Source organism: Lepisosteus platostomus, chromosome 18, assembly GCF_059453375.1.
Source record: "Lepisosteus platostomus isolate fLepPlt1 chromosome 18, fLepPlt1.hap1, whole genome shotgun sequence".
NCBI classification, from domain to species: Eukaryota; Metazoa; Chordata; class Actinopteri; order Semionotiformes; family Lepisosteidae; genus Lepisosteus; species Lepisosteus platostomus.
In genome coordinates, this window is record NC_142628.1 from 19,246,433 (window position 1) to 19,264,678 (window position 18,246).

Genomic DNA, 18,246 nt, shown 5'->3' on the forward strand with positions numbered 1-18,246 from the left:
GCGTATACCCCCTTGAACTTTGTTCAGTTTGTTGCGCCAGTGCCAGAGTTTCATGCAATTAAATGAGGACCTCTTTCTCACACCACATATGTTATACTTTCAATGGGAAAAAAGGAAATATTACAATTGTATACATTTTAAAGCCATGTGTTCATATTTGGTAGAAGCCCTAACAACACCTAAAAAACACCTAACAACGGGTGCAGGACCGAATTAGGGCAGTACCCACTATTGATAAACATACAGAAAACAATATTAAAGTACTGGCTTTTATATTAGCCAGACACAGCTGGATGAGCTCTACCAGCCAGGACAGGAGGCTCTACTGTACACAGAGAGGGGAGGGAGGGGGGAACAAGCTGCCCAGCCGTGTGGAATGCTACAGAACCTTAAACAGACAAAACATACTACCCGAATATTTGACCAAGATATCCAGACACAGCTGGATGAGCTCCACCAGTCAGGACAGCCTAATAAGATACACTCCACAGACATTCACAACAGTGATATATCATAAACACTTGAATTACTTATCTAGTCTCTCGAAACAAAATTTCGAGAAAAAACACATTGCCCAACGTTAGAAACCACCTTGCATTACATTGCTTGAAAAACAGTTTATGTCGAAGGAATTATGGATCGGGAATTCTTCGAGGAAGTCGTGGTCACACAGCATGCCACCCCATATATCAGGGAGCACATTGGATCAAGGCACAGTCTCTTTCAAGACAACGATCCGAAACACACAGCAGCAAGGGCGAGGCTTATAGCAGAACGAGTGAACTGGGTGAAAACTCCAGCCGAATCTCCAGATTTAAATCCAATAGAGATGGTATGGCATTCGCTGAAAGACTATGTTTGGAAAACTGCTAAACCCAGCACAAAGCAAGAACTGATACTGATACAATGTCTGTTGATACTGATACTGTATGAGTAGGGCTGTTTCATCACTCCTTTTTTTTTGTTGCATACAGCAGTACTTCTTATGGTAGTACTTAAGTACAGTACAGTAGGTACTTACATTAGTACTTCTCACGTTAAAAAAGTTAGGTGTTAGCATAAACTATTAGTAATAAATAATATTAAACTTAGCACTGTAATAAATTATGCTAATATTAAATTCGATTCTGCTCTGAGAATGTAGGGGGAAGGAAAAATGCCAGTGGTCTTTCCACTGATGAACTTGTGCCTGATGAACAACTCTGCGTCACACCACACAGCTGCGAGTGCACCTCACTGTGCCCGGCCACCTCTTCATCATACAGCTACCAGCGCACCTGACCATGCAAGGCTACCACTGCGTCACAGAGATGCCAGCACACCTCACCATACCAGAAAACCACTGCGTCACACACTTGCCAGCGCACCTCACCGTGCCCGGCCACCACTGCGTCACACCACACAGATCCCAGCGCACCTCACAGTGCTAGGCCACCACTGCGTCACACAGCTGCCATCGCACCTCACCGTGCCAGACAACCACTGCGTCACACAACACAGCTGCAAGCGTACTTCACCGTGCCAGGCCACCACTGCGTCACACAGCTGCCAGCGCACCTCAAAGTACCCGGCCACCAATGCGTCACACCACACAGCTGCCACCGCACCTCACCGTGCCAGGCCACCACTGCGTCAGACCACACAGCCGCCAGTGCACCTCACCGTGCCAAGCCACCACTGCGTCACACAGCTGCCAGCACACCTCACCGTACCAGACCACAACTGCGTCACACAGCTGCCAGCGCACCTCACTGAACCCTGCCACAGCTGCGTCACACAGCTGCCAGCGCACCTCACCATGCCCAGCCACCACTGCATCACACAGCTGCCAGCGCACCTCACCATACCAGGCCACCACTGCATCATACCACACAGGTGCCAGTGCACATCACTCTGCCCGGCCACCATTTCATTACACAGATGCCAAGGCATCTCACCGTGCCAGGCCACCACTACGTCAAACCACACAGGTGCCAGTGCACCTCACTGTGCCAGGCCACCACTGCGTCACACAGCTGAAAGCGCACCTCACCGTGCCAAGCCACCACTGCGTCACGCATCTGCCAACGCACCTCACGGTGCCCAGCCACCACTGCGTCACACAGCTGCAAGCGCACCTCACCATACCAGGCCACCACTACGTCAAACCACACAGATTGCAGTGCACCTCACCGTGCCCGGCCTACACTTCATCATACAACTGCCAGTACACCTGACCGTTCAAGGTCACCACTGCGTCACACAGCTGCCAGCGCACCTCACCGTGCCAGGCCACCACTGCGTCACACCACACAGCTGCTAGCGCACCTCACCATGCCAGGCCACCACTGCGTCAGACCACACACAGCTGAAAGCGCACCTCACCGTGCCAAGCCACCACTGCGTCAAACAGCTGCCAGCACACCTCACCGTGCCAGGCCACCACTGCATCACACAGCTGCCAGCATACCTCACCGTACCAGGCCACCACTGCGTCACACAGCTGCCAGCGGACCTCACCATGCCAGCCACCACTGCGTCACACCACACAGCCGCCAGCGCACCTCAACGTGCCAGGCCACCACTGCCTCCCAGAGCTGCCAGCACACCTCATGCCTTGTTATGTGAAACTTTAATTCTCTTTTTAGGATTTTTTGAACATGGTCTTTTTTTCCCCCAATCAGAGGCTCACCACAATTCACGCTCAACCACTTCACAGATCTACTACACGCACCTCAGGATGGTGACGTCACTGCCTTTCATATGGAAACATTTTGACACCGCGCTCAACAATCTTAGGAAGATCACAAAACAAGCCTGCTAGCCTGGATTTTACCTAAAAAAACCACTCCCGAGAAAGTGAAGTACTGTAGCATTAACTAGCAAAGGTGTTTTGCAGACATAGGCACAGTACGTAATTCAGGCTTTATGAACTCTAATAATATTGTTTCGGCTGTGAATCCTTCTTCAGCTGTGAGGGTCTTCAGCTCATAATGAAATGCTTGGAGTTTGCAATGTACGGCGCTCTGAACGAGTTCAACTTTAATGCAGGAAAAATGGATTTCCCAGAAGCTATACTGATTCTTATGGAAGCCCGTTTCCGCCAGGGAGTAGAAAAAATGCGCCCTGGTATTCTCTGGGATGCAGTGCAGTTAAAACTGTTCACTGTTACTGACCATACTGCCTGCCTGCGGGCACTTTTCCTGTCCGTGGGGGAGGGTGGACTGTCTTTCATTAGAAGGTTAGCCTATTCTACTCGGAGAATGTAGAGGGGGTGGAAAGTGCCCGCGGTCATTTAATTAGTATTACAATTCGCACTGATTCCCTTGCGAAGATATTGACATAAGAATATTCGTGCGTGGTCAAAAAATGCCATAAAAATGACAAAATGAAGGCTGTGAAAACATTCACAATGTGCAGTATACACAAAGAACATTGTTCTCACAACTCGAGAAGGTTTCGTGAAAACTTTATATCATCACACAAAATAAAGTTTTTTTGTTTACAAAGACGATTACAAAGAATGTGGACCAGGGTAATACTTTGAGTTTACAGCTTGTCCAAGGTCATTCATTATTAATACTATTAGGGATATCTTCGGTAAAGACTGACAGCAGGAACATTCCTGTTCTTTACTCAGCAGCTTATTAAAAACAGGGTGTTCAAAACGTTTTTTTTACCCAGAAGAGTGACACAGCTTCGCGTTGTGAATCTGTTATTCCGTATTTACAAAGAAAGTGGAATACAGTAATACTACCTGCTATATAGATACATATTTTTAGATATTCAGATCCTTAAATTAATATCATTATTCATTTCTTTAGATACGTGATTCCATACTATATTCCCTATTACAAAACCAATAATTCCAGTCCTGAAATCTGATTGGCTGACACACATTCGAAGAACATACTGTAACACTTAGTTAACATGTCTGGTTTAGTTGAAGAATCGGCTAAGGTAAGTTTCAGGGTTTAATGGTGGGATGGCACCTGTGCTTTTTCCCCCCAACCGTTAGAATATGATTTGCACAAAACCCAAAAGAAATACTGCACAGTTCAGGAACCTAGCAACTGTAAAATAAGCTTAAAAACAACTGAACTGAAATGCAAAAAAGTTCAGAGAAAGGCACAAAATATGTTTACTTGGGGTTTAAAAAATTAAAACTAACTAAAACATTCCAAACAGAAGCCGGCCTACCTTCTTTTCTTTGTACCTGATAAAGATGAGGATGGCTTTAAAGATACAGCTAAACTTTTGCAGAACCATTCAAGCGCATTGTTACTGTTTGCTGTAGAAGCCAAAAATATGAGAATCTCAAAATCTAAAAATCTCATGGCGTCAGAATGTACAACTTTAAAAAAATAAATAATAATAATAATAAACATTAATTTATATAGCGCCTTGAAAAGTGGCTTCTTAATAGAATGACAAAACCAACAACAATAAATAATACACAAGATATGCATGATGACAATACACAGTTAGAGGAGACAGTAGATGGTGGTACTAAACACAATGAGAGCAGAAGGATGAGGTGAGTTTCCCGAAAACAACTAATCTTAGAGACTATCGAGCAACTTTACGATGTACGTATGTAACGTACGAGCTACTTTTTCGTGGGTTTCCCAAACCCCTCTTAATTGGTCATTTCACGAGCCAGTATAAAGTACTTCTTTGTTAACCCCGCCCCTGAAGTCGCTTAGCAAAAAGCATCACAAGTCGATTGAAAAACAATTGATTGACAATTCTTTCATTATATGGTGTCGGTTTTGGTCCTTCAGTGGGATGAAATAAAGTTGTGAAAAGGAATATGAAGTAAACTTGACATCATAATTTAAGCAAAAGCATATAGATAGGCACAAAAAGGGACCTTATTGTTTCTAAGAGCAAAGAAAAGAAATTCAGGTGGGTAGCTGCGTCAGCATGCGTAGGCTGCAAAGGAACAAGTAATAGGTTTATTCCATACTGAAAAAAAAGAAGAAAGAGAACACAACGTTTCGGCCGTGGAGCCTTCTTCAGGTGTGAGAGAGACAGGGCAGTAGGCAAAGGTAAAGTAGCGGGAGAACAAAGGTTGGGAGGGAGGAGGAGTGAGAGGCGGGAGCAGGGGACAGAAAGAGAGGCCAATCAAGAGGTGTGAAGTCAGAATGGGTGCAGAGAGGTGTGAAATTAAACTTCCAATGAATGGAGAAAATTTAAAAGAACAGTAATCTGTCATTAAGGGAAGGGAGAATGTGTGATCCTAACTGCAGAATAATTTTAGTTTCGGTGGTTTTTCTGATGTATGAGTTCGGAAAAACGTCTTTGAGAACACAGACGGAGAGATTATAGTGGTCGTGGCCGTCAGAGGTGAAATGAGAAAGAAAAGAAATGACTGACATGCCGTAAAAGAAAACCAAGATTAACTGCGTGGACAGTGTATGCGTCCCGCACGACGTCCTTGATTTAAACTTTAAAGCAATATTTTTTGGCGCGCTGCCATAGTTAAGAATCAATATTTCATGAGAAAAAACTGTTATTTAGAGTTATTGGGTGTACTGGAACTCAATGGAAACATGAACTACTAAGCTTGGCATGTGTCACTCAACAAATACAGGACCTATAATCAAATTTAAAAACAAGTAGATCTAAGCTTTACCGTCAACAATCACGACAGAACATCAAACGGTGTTGGAACTACGCGGTATCGACCGCGGGTTTGGGTACGGAATGGAGCAGGCGTGGGACTCAGGAATGGGGCTGAACAACACATTTATTAACTCGAATCGGGAAAGGTACACACACAGGGACAGGGGTTACAGCTCTGCACCTTCACTAACACACACACACACCTGAAGGGAAGAGACTGTATCCCAGCCTCCGTCCCGCTATACAGTCCGGTAGAACCCAGGTGCTGCTCTCAGCCCGCCTTGCGTGCGCATGACTAAAGCGCCCTGCGTGGCGCTACATTATAAATACATGTTAGGCCCAATTATTTCACTTAAATAATGCATTGCTGCATTTCATACTGAAAATAATATCATCTAGTCAAGTATAAAAATGAATATGAAATATACCCAGGATGACTCATAAATTCATCACTGTATAAATACATGTTCTTTTTTCGAATTTCCTCTGACACAGTACAACACAATATCAAAGTCCTTCATATAAACTCTTAGTGTCCTGTATTCCCAGAGGATGCCCCTGCCGTGAAGTGACTGTGCTCTGTCTGGCGATCTCTGGCGCTCAGGGTGGGCAGGAGGAGGCCAGTTTAAGAAGCACTTAGTGATGAACGAGCGGGTCGGGGAGCACGTAGATGACGAAGAATTTAACGTGCTACTTCAGTTACGATGGGTTTGGGGAAACACTCGTCAATTAACGATCGAGCTTAAGAGCGAGTTTACGATGTTCTTAGCGCTACGATGCTTTCGGGAAACAGAATCATAATATCTAGAAGGATTACCATATATAAAAATAGAAAGAATGATATATGATATATACAAGTAATTATATCATATCATATATTATTAACACCATACCCACCATCTATGTACATTCACATGACCACACATATCAGATCAATATCAAATCAATCACAATGATTAGAATGCGCGCAGAAATCGCCCCTTTCTCTTCCCATCTTTCAGCACATTATACGTCCTCTCCACGATACAAGCCGATATCCGTTATCTTACTCTACAATGCACCTTTTCCCGTGTTGTACGTTAACATTTGGTTCATAAAATCGACACACCTGAAATACTAAATAAGAAAGAAAACAATTATAACACAACGGATGACAGAGCCTCTAGAACAGAAAACCCGTTGGCGTCACACACGCTGAATGTCTCTCTCTCTCCTGCTCAGCAAAACACAACATGTGGGTCAACACCGTGTGAGGCATTAAACATCACCTTCGTGCATTACCGCGATTCATCTGGAAATTTTTTGGCGCGCCTTCTCTTTAAAGCCCTGGCCAAATATGAAGACAGTACGTACAGTTATAATTCAAACGGAATTAAAAACTACACATCCCAGTTACCATGGTGGTGCTTGTGATCATTGCGTTTAACCAACGAAACAGGGCGAAAAATCAGTCACATGATTTGGGGCAGAGTTTCGAAAGCTTAACCTATCAGCAACAAAGCGAAATTTACACGATAGGCTACCTCAAACTGTCAGTTACACGACTGTGTATGTCGCTTAAGCCACTCCTATTTGGCATTTTAGTTATGGAGGCGAGAAGACGCCCCCCCCCCCCCCGGGTGCCTGATTTGCCGCCATCTTTAACCGCTTCGTGTCCAAATCGCAGTAGCTACGCGTACGAAATAAAGTTCATCCCAGCTACAAAACATATATATTTTTGTGGTAAGAGGGAGCAAAACATCAGTATTTACTGCTATTAATTAGTGTACGATTTATAGTTGAAATCTGAGCCTAAATATAAAGTTAAAATCTCGACAAACCAATGTAGGAAATACAGAGAAAATAAATCCTTTCTGACATCTAAAATCAGTTTCGATCAAGGTCTCTAAAACGAACAAGAAAAAGAGGATTTTCGGAGGGCAATTACGCTGTATTTACAGTGCCTTGCGAAAGTATTCGGCCCCCTTGAACTTTTCAACCTTTTGCCACATTTCAGGCTTCAAACATAAAGATATAAATTTTTTATTTTATGTGAAGAATCACCAACAAGTGGGACACAATTGTGAAGTGGAACGAAATCTATTGGATTTTTGAAACTTTTTTAACTAATAAAAAAATGAAAAGTGGGGCGTGCAAAATTATTCGGCCCCCTTGCGTTAATACTTTGTAGAGCCACCTTTTGCTGCGATTACAGCTGCAAGTCGCTTGGGGTATGTCTCTATCAGTTTTGCACATCGAGAGACTGAAATTCTTGCCCATTCTTCCTTGCAAAACAGCTCGAGCTCAGTGAGGTTGGATGGAGAGCGTTTGTGAACAGCAGTTTTCAGCTCTTTCCACAGATTCTCGATTGGATTCAGGTCTGGACTTTGACTTGGCCATTCAAACACTTGGATACGTTTATTTGTGAACCATTCCTTTGTAGATTTTGCTGTATGTTTGGGATCATTGTCTTGTTGGAAGATAAATCTCCGTCCCAGTTTCAGGTCTTTTGCAGACTCCAACAGGTTTTCATCCAGAATGGTCCTGTATTTGGCTGCATCCATCTTCCCCTCAATTTTAACCATCTTCCCTGTCCCTGCTGAAGAAAAGCAGGCCCAAACCATGATGCTGCCACCACCATGTTTGACAGTGGGGATGGTGTGTTGAGGGTGATGAGCTGTGTTGCTTTTACGCCAAACATATCGTTTTGCATTGTGGCCAAAAAGTTCGATTTTGGTTTCATCTGACCAGAGCACCTTCTTCCACATGTTTGGGGTGTCTCCCAGGTGGCTTGTGGCAAACTTTAGACGAGACTTTTAATGGATATCTTTGAGAAATGGCTTTCTTCTTGCCACTCTTCCATAAAGGCCAGATTTGTGCAGTGTAAGACTGATTGTTGTCCTATGGACAGACTCTCCCACCTCAGCTGTAGTTCTCTGCAGTTCATCCAGAGTGATCATGGGCCTCTTGGCTGCATCTCTGATCAGTCTTCTCCTTGTCTGAGCTGAAAGTTTAGAGGGACGGCCAGGTCTTGGTAGATTTGCAGTGGTCTGATACTCCTTCCATTTCAAGATGATCGCTTGCACAGTGCTCCTTGGGATGTTTGAAGCTTGGGAAATCTTTTTGTATCCAAATCCGGCTTTAAACTTCTCCACAACAGTATTACGGACCTGCCTGGTGTGTTCCTTGGTCTTCATGATGCTCTCTGCGCTTTCAACAGAACCTTGAGACTATCACGGAGCAGGTGCATTTATACAGAGACTTGATTACACACAGGTGGATTCTATTTATCACCATCAGTCATTTAGGACAACATTGGATCATTCAGAGATCCTCGCTGAACTTCTGGAGTGAGTTTGCTGCACTGAAAGTAAAGGGGCCGAATAATTTTGCACGCCCCACTTTTCATTTTTTTATGAGTTAAAAAAGTTTCAAAAATCCAATAGATTTCATTCCACTTCACAATTGTGTCCCACTTGTTGGTGATTCTTCACATAAAATAAAAAATTTATATCTTTATGTTTGAAGCCTGAAATGTGGCAAAAGGTTGAAAAGTTCAAGGGGGCCGAATACTTTCGCAAGGCACTGTATATAGAATAAGTGATTTATGAGCAATCTAATTTCTTGTTCGTTTAAAACAGTGAAATGTCAGCTGCAAAAGATCGCACCAGAAACAGCAATCTCTCTGCCTGTCATAGACGTTCAGGAAAGGCTGAATGAAGTCATGGTGATCAATAATAACAGTTGTAGGACAAGAAACAAAAGATAGTGAAAACTTAAGATTTTTAAGGCTAAAACTCAAATTCATTCTACAAATTAAGGCAAATGAAAATTCAGGACGTTAAAGTGCTAGAGGTGTAAAAAAATACAAAAATGCACATGAGCAAAAAGTTTTAGAAATGGAGCAAACAGAATAAAAGCCATGCCTATAGTGCGGAAGAGGGATGCAGGAACACTTGCTTAGATATACAACAACATTACTTTATTAACCCTTTACAATTTCTTGCATTAGTAATTATCTTTTCGCATACCCCAGCTTGCTCTCCATGAGATACACAGACACACAGATGAAAGAGATAGGGAGAGAGCCTGTGGTCAGAGTACAGGGTCAGCCATTGTACAGCGCCCCTGGAGCAGTTGGGGTTAAGGGCCTTGCTCAGCAGCCCAACGGAGTAGGGTTCTTCTGCTGGGTGCGGGATTTATTGTTAAATTATTACTTTAAATAAATACTTTGAGTTACTGAAACAGCCCGCTAATAAAATTGTCGCAATTTTGTTCTCGTTTGGAAGAGAGAATCAAAAATGAGACATAATGATGGTTTCCGGCTTAGACCTTTAAAGGTACCCCCATCACGGAAGAATTTGACCTCGGAACGTTTACCCAGCGTAATATTGTATTTCATTTCACTTTGACCGATTGTCTTTAAATCAATTGTTGTCAGAATAATAATAATAATAATAATAAACTTTATTTTATATAGCGCCTTTAAAGGTGGCTTCTCAAAGCGCTTTACAGGATGACAATAACAATAAATAAGAAGACTAAACAATAAATAAGAAAATTTCACAAGACAGGACACAATTATAATTACAACAATACAACAATAAAGATAGAGGAGACCGTGGAAGATGGTATTAAGAAGAGCAGAGGGGTGAAGAATGGAACCAGTTAAGTAAAGGCTTTTCTGAAGAAGAAGGTTTTGAGTCTGGATTTGAAGGAGTTTAGAGAAGGTGACTCTCTAATATCCTTGGGCAAAGAGTTCCAGAGCTTGGGGGCATAGCAGGAGAAGGCCCTGTCGCCCATACAATGTAGACGGGCTTGGGGGACAGTAAGGAGAGCAGAATTTGAAGAGCGGAGGTTGCGAGGTGGGGAGTAGGGCGATAAAAGTTCAGACAGGTATTGAGGTGCCAAGCCATGTAAAGCCTTGTAGGTGAGCATGAGGATTTTAAAGTCTACGCGGAATTTGACCGGAAGCCAGTGCAAGGACTCGAGGATAGGAGTAATGTGAACACTTGTACTAGACCTGGTCAGGATTCTGGCTGCTGAATTTTGGACATACTGCAGCTTGTTCAGAGTAGATTTAGATACACCAGGGAGCAGAGCATTGCAGTAGTCAATTCGGGAGAATACAAATATGTTGATCAGCTTTTCAGCCACAGTTAATGATAGCATAGGGCGTAGTCTTGCGATATTTCTAAGGTGAAAAAAAGATGTTTTGACAGTATGCTGTACATGTGGGTCGAATGTTAAGCCAGAATCGAATATAACCCCAAGGTTTTTCAATTTTGATTGAAGCTCTAGTACAGAGCCATCTACAGACAGGGTTACAGGACTGGCTTTACGAAGTTGATGGGGGGTACCAATAAGCATGACCTCAGTCTTGTCACAGTTAAGAATATCCCCACCTCCAAACAAGAACAAAATTGCAACGATTTTATTAACTGGCTGTTTCAGTAACTTAAAGTACATATTTAAAGTAATAATTTAACAAGATATGTAAATGTTTTAAGATATGTATATGTTGTGAATGTCTGTAGATTGTATCTTATGATTTAAATACTTTTATTTTTTCACAATCTGGCAATGCCAGACAGAATTCAAATGGCCTTGCAGATCAGAAAATCAAGGAACAAAACAATTATTGCGCCCAGCTCCTCAATGGGATAGCTTTAACTTGCTAATGCGTTGGTGTAACAGTCCGGGTGTGGCAAGCTTCTAATGTCTCCAGACTTCGCGAAAGGAACCCGTCTTTCATAGGCACTCTTTCCCCTAGTTTAACAGTCTGTCCAGAAACAAAACATTCCTGTTAAACAAGAGGAATGTAAAACAAATTGTACAAAAGTAAAAAACAATTACTTTTTGACAATGAAAACTGGTGTGTATCTCTCTCTTTGCTGGCGCGCGGGCGCGGTGGGGTGCTGTACCACCCGCACAGAACATTAAAGTGTCCCTTTCCATTCAATGGGTGTCTGAGTTGCTGTGTCCTATCTTCTGACAGTCGCTGTTGTGAATGTCTGCAGAGTGTATCTTATTTTTAGCATTGTAGCGCTTTCGCCCTGGGGGGCGGCTGAAGAACACCCGGCTGGGGTGCGCGGTGAGGGGCAGGACAGGAGTGGTCAGGGCGGGGTTTAGGTAGGCCGCTGACTATTGCAGCTGCCACACAGTGAAAGGGGCATACGGGCTGGGGAGATCGCCCGTTTTCCATGTAAATAGTTCCCTGGTTCCGCACCCCTCTCTCCCTCCCTCTCCAGATACAGCTGTATGAGCTCCACCAGTCAGGACAAGAGGCTCTACTGTACGCACAGAGGGGTGGTAGAGGGGAACAAGTTGCCAGCCGTGGGGTTGAAGCTGATACCCTGGATCCTCTCGAGACACAGCTGTATGAGCTCCACCAGTCATGAGATAATGCTCTACTGTACACAGAGGGGGGCAGGAGGGGGGAACAAGCTACCCAGCCGTAGGTTTGAAGCTGATACCCCGCTTGATCCTCTCCAGATACAGCTGAATGAGCTCCACCAGTCAAGACAGGAGGCTCTACTGTACACAGAGAGGTGCAGGGGGGGAAACAAGCTGCATAGCCATGGGGTTGACCCTGATACCATGGATCCTCTCCAGACACAGTTGTATGAGCTCCACCAGTCAGGACAGGAGCCTCAACTGTACAGAGAGAGGTGCGGGAGGGGGGAACAAGCTGCCCAGCCGTGGGGTTGACGCTGATACCCTGGATCCCCTCCAGACACAGCTGTATGAGCTCCACCAGTCAGGACAGGAGCCTCTACTGTACAGAGAGAGGCGGTGGGGAGAACAAGCTGATACCCTGGCTTCTCACACAAACCTTAAAATCACGTAATAGGTTTATTCCATGCTGAAAAAAAGAAGAAAGAATACACATTCCATAGGAATCGGTGCCTTTATATAGCGCCTTTAAAGGTGGCTTCTCAAAGCGCCTTACGGGATAAAAACAACAAAAACAAAAACAATATTGTTTTCCATTGCACTTTGACAGATCATCTTTAAATCAATTGTTGATTTAAAGTTTGACAGTAAATGTTTATATTGTAAAGCATACAGCCGCCATTTCTTTCTAAGAATTAAAAAAATTGTTTGCGCAGTCTAAGAGGGGGGGGGGGGTCTGCTGACAATCCCCCATACACTCAAGTGAAATATGAATAACCCCAATGTAAACAGCGTATTTACAATTTGTTGATAATAAAAATGTTAAGTTCTCTAAGACTTTGTGATACTTTACCCAGGGAGCTGTGTAAGCATGCGTGGTGACTATTCATTGTTATTAAAAAATGACTTAGATTCGAACATGTTGTGATATTTAGAAATATAAAAAGTCAATTAATTGTCCATAATATTGCTATTTTATTTCTTCAAAGAAATGCTTGTTAAAAGAAAAGTCATGGCACAGGCTGGATTTGAACAGCCAACCTCTCGCTTACAAGTTCAGCACATGAATAGAATTATATCATTATTAATTTCTTTAGATATGCGATTCCATATTATATTCCCTATTAATCAAATTCTAAAAGTATGCTTGTTTGCTCCTGTATTGAGCGTATTTGCAGAAAAGCTTAAAACTACCACTTTTTATACACACGTTATTTCACATGTTAGTTAAAGACTTCGATGCTTAATATTGTTTAGGGAGAAATGGAATACTGGTGTGTATTTTTGTACCGAGACCAGCCATATACAGTTTACATACTGTAATACTGTATATTTATGTTCCAAAATTAATATCGTTTATGGCTTTCACGCGCGTTATGCTCCTATTCTTTTTATGCTCAGCTACTAAGATTTCCCTTCAGTGGTAAAATTCCATATAAATATTTAATACTTAAACGGGCACAGTAAAGACATTAAATATACATATACATACTGTATACAGTACAGTTTGCATACAGTAATATGTTTATGTTCCTAAATCAATATCTCTTATGAGCATGCAAAAGGCATGGTGAATTGGAGATTCTCAAAAATGACTGTACTTTGCATGATTGGAAACAAATGTGTGATTGGATCAACGAAATGCTGTGGTGTTACTTTTACAAAGACGGTCAATGAAAAAAAGAATGTGGACCAGGGCAATACTTTGAGTTTACAGCTTGTCCAAGGTCATTCATTAGAACATGTGGTATTATGCGGTACTATGCGAGAATACACGGTATTAATATGGTAACTTGTGTTACACCGCGATAAGCACACCGCAAAATAATGCGGTATCGCCCGCTTGTTTTGAATGGCTGCATCTGTATATCCCTGCTAGTGATGATGACCATGGTCACCTCACCCTCGCAATACACCGGCTGAAAGAACTTAAGAACAGGGTAAATCAAGAACAGGGCATTGGCAATGAGTTCCCCTTCTTTTCATGGTTAAAATAATTTTTTGGGTCTTGGGGACTGTTTTTCTTAAAGCTATTCATGCCTGTTGTAGTGTTTTTGCTGTTGTGCTGTTGTCTGACTAGGGTGACCCCTATGAGGACTCTGTGGTATGAACACATTTAAGGATAAAAAGGAGGGAATGTAATGAAAAGTTACTGAGAAAAAGTGTTTTATTCTATGTTGTTTACGGACAGAGCTGTGCTGCAGAAGCAGCTGGATACTTAGAACAAAGTGTGATAGCACCCAACTTGTCAAGGGCACAGGATGTTTTAATACTGTTTATCTCGGCTGCTTGAAGAAGGGAGTGTGAGAAACCATTTGAATAACTGCTCTTCTTTGCTTAAAGCAAAAACCTATAAGGAATGGAAAATGACTGCTTTGCCTGTCTTTGAAGTGTTGCATCAGCTTAAAAAAGATATAAAACAAGGGGTCTCTCTGCTTGCTTTTGAATCAGCTTTCACTTCTCTGCGCAGACAGGTGATGGGTTTTTCCCATATTGCAACATGAATAAAGACCTTACTGAGTGAATGAGAATACCTCTCCTGGCTAAATCCCTTACAACTTGTTCGAAATGCAGTACGGCCATATTTCATATCAACCCACAGATGCATTGCATAAACACGAGAATTCTGGTTGTACTTAAATTGACCTTATACGTTTTGGATTATGTTTAACCTTCTTCAATTTCTTCAACCATATTTTGAGATGATTACGTTTACAGAAGCAAATATTATTCAGTGCTTTTTCTTCACTCCTTTAATCAAACCCACATTTCTATAAGGAGGGCCATTGTGAAACTCCCCAAAGTGAGCTGAATTAATCTTTTATTCTTCACACCTGCAAAGTCATTCCTTCATTGTGTAATATGAAGGCCTTTCATTATTCACGTATACTACAACATCTGAAAATAATAGGTCTTGAAATAGTTGAATGAAAGAAAATCCTGAATAACTCCTCCAAATGCGTGTTACACTTTCATCAAGTACACACACTTTGAATGTGATGAACTATAAAAAGTTATTTTAACCATACCCAATGGAGCTCGGGAGTGCGATTGCATACACAATCATGTTTTCAGTGTTTGGACATCAGCCGTACATCAGAACAATCATTTCACTAACACAGCTCCATGTTGAGTGACTTCCCTCCAAAAACACAAAGTCACTTTCCCTTAGCAATTATTGCATGGACTTAGATTATCTGCCTTCTGCATCAGGCCCTGTATGATATACTGTAAAAAGCCAAGCTTTGGGAAAGTGCTTTGTTTGGATCCTTGTCTTTATCCTTTTGGATCCCAGGCTGCTCATTTGCAAATGTGTTTTGACATTAATTATAGTGACTATAGCAATGAGGTGGCACTGTGGTTCACAGAGCTGGGGTCCTGGGTTCAATTCCTGGGGTGCAGTCTGGATGGAATTGTATGTTCTCCCTTCATTTGTGTGGATTTCTTCCAGGTGCTCCAGTTTCTTCCCACAGTCCAAAGACATACAGTACTAGTAGGTTAAGGTGGAACTACAGTCCCAATTTTGCAGACACAAAAGTATTTAATTTCAGTCACAAAATAAAATCATTGACATTATAGAAAAACTTTACAAACTCAAAATTGAGCACAAAATCATGAATTTTGTGAAAGTACTGTAAGTTACGCCATGTTGTAACAAATTCGCATTCCAGTTCCACACAAATTGCGATGTGATGCAGCCCTTCCTGCTCACTAATCACTGTAATGACTAATGCAATGTGATGTAGGAGAGAAAAGGTATAGGTTATGCAGCAAACATTTCACTGCAAAAAACGTTCCATTCCAAGGTTCTTTATGCAGAGTTAACAATGTAATATTATTTATTGGCAAAAACGTTAAAAAGTTGAGAGCAATATTTCCATTGGATTAAACGAGATGTATTCACAAGCCTGCTCCTTTACAATGTCACAGGGCCACATTAGATTACAGGAAGTTTTGCTGCCTCGTTCTGAATCGCAGAACATGGTAATTCTTTAACCTTGAAATGTAGTCTATTTTGTGATGTAAATTGGAGGTTTTACAAGTTATTGTGTGTTCCCCTTTAGATGGCTTCTGGGAAAACTGGCCTCAACACTGTATTGGATAAGGCACTTAGAAAACAGATTCATGCGTGGACCACAGCAATGTCCCTTTACTGAGAGCCAGCAATCAACGGATGTGTCTGATCGTGAATGGTTTTCCCTGTTGTTTGTTGTATTACTCGGTGTTGCATTTTAAGCTGTGCATGAGGCAGGACCCGGAGGCTGCTGCTTCTGCTGGGATTGAGGAAGAGCTGAGCGCCATGTAAGGCAAAGACACTGCGTTCCACTTTATCAGGTGCCTGGAGTGTAAGAGCTGCAGATAATATTGAGTCACATTAATCCCAACATATTTCAAATATTATGAAAATTAAATAAATTAAATCAAATAACTTTCATTAAAAAAATCAATCACACTTTACCTTGCTTTTTCAGTTGTTTTAAAGGAAAATTGATGCAGAGAATGTGTGAATACTACTTTTTGATGGTTCCAAGGCCAATGTGACCTTTTCTATTGCCTGCTAATTGTACGTTCCAGGTTGAACAATTATTTTTAGGAGGTCAAGGTGTATGAATGATAAGAACAGCTTGAAATTTATTTTCACGGTCGACACACATTTTCGCAAGGGAAAAAACTGAAATAACCACAGTTACGCAAACACCAGTCCACCAAAAAAAAATCATTTTATTAAAACAAGGTAACATTTTTTTTTATCATCATACGGATGAACTGTGCTAAATGTATTTCTAAAAAGAAAAAGCAGGACGTGAGTCGTGAGCCAAGATCATGACTCTTTTGCTGTTCTTCACATCAGTTTTCATCTGCGAGGAGGAGGAGGAGGGCGGCTCCTGATGTGCTGACACTTGGGGATGTGCCTCTGTGCCGGCCTGGGGGCAAAGCGCCGGCCGCAGTGAGGGCAGGGCACGTAGTCGGGGTTTGGATTCGCGGGGGGCTGGGGCAGGTTCACAACCTTCCCTCCTTGCGTGATCACCTGCTGCACCTCCCTGGCCTATTTGATGCTCCGAATGAAATCCTCGTGCTTCTGCCTCCAGTTGTTCTTTCTCAGCTGGGAACAGGAAATGAAACCAATGAAACAGCTTCCAGAAAAAGTCCAGACTAGCACTGCGTACACAGTCTGGTCGCAAACCATTCACAAGGCAAGAAAATATCAATACAGTAATAACTTAGCTTTCTGGGCCTACCTTTCATGTCATTGGGTAGGGAGTACCGCTGAGCAATTTCCATATGAGAATAGCCAGAGTGGAAACCCTCAGCTGGTGCCCTGTGAACTGTGTCACAGGAAGTTTGCTGTAGAGAGGTTGGAGGAACACAGCAAGATCTGCAAGAAGCTTCAGAATTCAAAGAGGAAGGTTTTTGACTCTTTCAAGCACAGGGCCAAGGGAACAGAACTGGAGACATACATCCATAAGAAGAAGGTTAAACCGCCAATCGTGGTAAGGGCTATCCTTAAACTCTTTCCAAGCCTCCCTTGTTTTCTCCTAGAGTCAGACTCAGCTTATAAATCAATGTAAACAATAAATAAGTGTTTTATGAAGTACTCTTCTGAAAAACTGCCGCAAAGGCACATTTGCCAGACAGAATAAATGGATCTTTGTGACTTCTGAATTCTCAGAAGACTGGTGATGTTATGTGAATCTTAGGAAATGGTCATTTTTCAATCGAGTCTATGTTTCTCAGAATTTGAGACAGAGAGGTCAATCTCTGCAATCCGAGCTGAGGGCATTTCTTGGAATGGAAAGGTAAGAGCTACTTGTTCTTTGATATTCTCTTAAGACTCTTCGCCAGATTTAACGATGAAAAATGTAAATAATAATAACAAACATTATTTTATATAGTGCCTTGAAAGGTGGCTTCTTTACAGAATGACAAAACCAACTACAATAAATAATACACAAGATATGCATGATGACAATACACAGTTAGAGGAGACAGTAGATGGTCATTGTCAGTGTATTCTGAAGGTAGTTTTCCAATTTTTTGGAATGGGGTAAAAGAGGCCACCTCTACTAGAATCTTTGTCCTAACCAAAAATGTAACAAAGTATAATAATAATATTAAAAATAATAATAATAAACTTTATCTATAGAGCACCTTTCATACAAATAGTGCTTTGGTGCTTTAAAAACCAAGCGTAAAAATAAAATATTAAAATTGAGAGATATACTTTCAGTTGTAAAGGAAAATACAGCAATACAGTAAAGCAAC

General features: G+C 42.0%; 1 long non-coding RNA gene across 1 annotated transcript in view; it reads right to left on the reverse strand.

Moving 5' to 3' along the window:
• Positions 1-16,688: 16,688 nt before the first annotated feature.
• LOC148645856 (uncharacterized) overlaps positions 16,689-18,246 on the reverse strand; it is a 30,744-nt gene continuing 29,186 nt past the window's right edge. Inside the window, exon 2 of the long non-coding RNA XR_015928177.1 lies at positions 16,689-17,086. This is a non-coding gene — a long non-coding RNA (uncharacterized LOC148645856). The remainder of the gene's footprint in view (positions 17,087-18,246) is intronic.